The 2,402-nt window shown below is 49.1% G+C and overlaps 2 non-coding genes across 2 annotated transcripts; one reads left to right on the top strand and one right to left on the bottom strand.

Annotated features, from left to right (window-relative positions):
* Nucleotides 1–518: 518 nt before the first annotated feature.
* On the top strand, nt 519–590 carry TRNAP-UGG (transfer RNA proline (anticodon UGG)). The gene has a single exon. It is a non-coding gene; the product is annotated as a tRNA-Pro (tRNA).
* A 1,242-nt stretch (nt 591–1,832) lies between these two features.
* TRNAP-CGG (transfer RNA proline (anticodon CGG)) lies at nt 1,833–1,904 on the bottom strand. Its single transcript has one exon. It is a non-coding gene; the product is annotated as a tRNA-Pro (tRNA).
* Nucleotides 1,905–2,402: the final 498 nt, after the last annotated feature.

The following is a 2,402-nucleotide window of genomic DNA, read 5'->3' as shown; positions in this document are numbered from 1 at the left end:
CCTTCCCCCTTCCAATCTTCCTATCCTGCACCAAGGCCCCTGTTCAGCATAGCAGGTGAGGCCGCCTTGCGAGGTACTGGTCATCCTCCCCAGTTGTATTCTCCGACCCAATGTCTCATTCTGCAGGACACTGCCCTTTAGGCGGTAGAGGTGGGATCCCTCGCTGAGTCCGAGGGAAAACCAACCCTGGAGGGTAAACAGATTAAGAAGATGACATGAATACCCAGTCCCCGTATCACTTATCAAATTTCGTGGCAGAGCTGAGAATCGAACCCGGGCCTCCGGGCGTGGCAGCTAGGGAGAGCTTAGTACAGAATATTAAACTTCTGAAATGAGAGGCTACATTCCAGAGGTTCGAATTCCATATAAACAGGAGGTCCCGTGATTATAATGACAAACTTGCTTACTTCTGGGCGACAAGCAAATAATCTGGATGCCACCTATTTGTCAACTAGCGCAACGTTAATGAGCGATGACTGATGAGAACAAGTACATCTGAGTACATGCACCATATTAAAGGCCTGTTGGTCTAGGGGTATGATTCTCGCTTTGGGTGCGAGAGGTCCCGGGTTCAAATCCCGGACAGGCCCAATTTTTTCAAAATTCCTCTCCTCATTATTCGGAACACGTTGCTCTCTAACGAGTCCGCTAAAATATGGACATGGGGTCTATCTGGAATTAGCTTTCTTTCTTTTTTTCTTTATCTGGTTACCCTCCAAGGGGATGGGAAGATTGGAAGGGATAGACTAGGAAGAGGGAAGGAAGCGGCCGTGGCCTTAAGTTAGGTACCGTCCCGGCATTTGCCTGGAGAAGAAGTGGGAAACCACGGAAAACCACTTCCAGGATGGCTGAGGTGGGAATCTAACCCACCTCTACTGATTTGACCTCCAGCCCTCATGCCACTTTTCAGATTTCGTGGCAGAATCGAACCCGGGCCTCAGGGGGTGGCAACTAATCACTAATCACACTAACCACTACACCACACCGGCGGACTTTCTTTCTTACCTAATCTGTTTACCTTCCAGGGTCGGTTTTTCCCTCGGCCTCAGCAAGGGATCTCACCTTTACCGCCTTAAGGGCAGTGGGCAGTGTCCTGGAGCGCCAGGCTTCGGGTGATACAACCGGGAATGAGGATCAGTACCGCGCCCAGGCGGCTATACTTGAACAGGGGCCTTGTGGAGGAATGGGAAGAATGGAAGTAACAGGCAAAGAAGAGGGAAGGCCTTAAGTTGCCATCCCGGCATTTGACTGGCTTTAAGTTAGGTACCATCCCGAAATTTGCCTGGATGACTGAGGTGGGAATCGAACCCACCTCTACACAGTTGACCTTCCGAGGCAAAGCCGGGAATCGAACCCGGGCCTCCGGGGTGACAGCTAATCACGCTAACCACTACACCACAGAGACTGACTACGTGCAGATCGCTAGGATAATGCCATTGCCTCGTACTTTGCCTATGAAATCTATGTGGAGTTTACCAAGGCGCCGTAGTTTTCCCGGTCAATGAAAGCGAGATTTTGAAATCAATAGCCACGTCCCTGTGGTTCGGTTTCCAGGTAAAACTTTAGGTACCTTGGTTATAATCACGATATCAGTAGGCACGTGAAACTACAACTACGCTTAACTTTAAAAAGGAAACAGTGGGATAACACGAAGATGGTATGTAATTAATTAAAACTAAGAAGTTACTAGCCGCGTTTTACAGTTGTCGTTTACAGATTAGTACCTTTGCTTCGCCATGGGATTTCATCGTGCTAGTATCAGGAGCTTTGCCCCAGTACAGCGAATGAGACGTAGTCACCATTACGGGAGGAATTACGGAACAAAAATCCTCGGGCCTGTCCGGGATTTGAACCCGGGACCTCTCGCACCCGAAGCGAGAATCATACCCCTAGACCAACAGGCCACGCGCTGGAGGCGTGGAGACAAAGCATATCATTCGCTGCAGTCCAACACGGGAAACGAGATAGAACCGGTTTTATACGATGACCTTTAGCAGGTTGCATGTTACTTGCTCACTTACACTCGCGAACCAGCCAGCTTGAAATTACGTTCAGCGTAAATCCTCGTGAGTAGGACAAGTTCGTATTACATTGCCCTTCCTCAGTTAGGTTTATTAATAATGATAGTGTTAACAAAAAGGATAATAATAGCTTATATCTAAAGTCCTTTTAGTTACTATCGGGAGGCGTTCTCAGGGAATATCTAGGCTAACAGTGCTAGTCATCATCATCATCATCATCATCTGTTTACCCTCCAGGTTCGGTTTTTCCCTCGTACTCAGCGAGGGATACCACCTCTACCGCCTCAAGGGCAGTGTCCTGGAGCTTCAGACTCTTGGTCGGGGGTTACAACTGGGGAGAATGACCAGTACCTCGCCCAGGCGGCCTCACCTGCTATGCCG

Source organism: Anabrus simplex, chromosome 3, assembly GCF_040414725.1.
Source record: "Anabrus simplex isolate iqAnaSimp1 chromosome 3, ASM4041472v1, whole genome shotgun sequence".
In the NCBI taxonomy this organism is placed as follows: Eukaryota; Metazoa; Arthropoda; class Insecta; order Orthoptera; family Tettigoniidae; genus Anabrus; species Anabrus simplex.
This window is presented reverse-complemented; position numbering and strand designations above follow the sequence as displayed.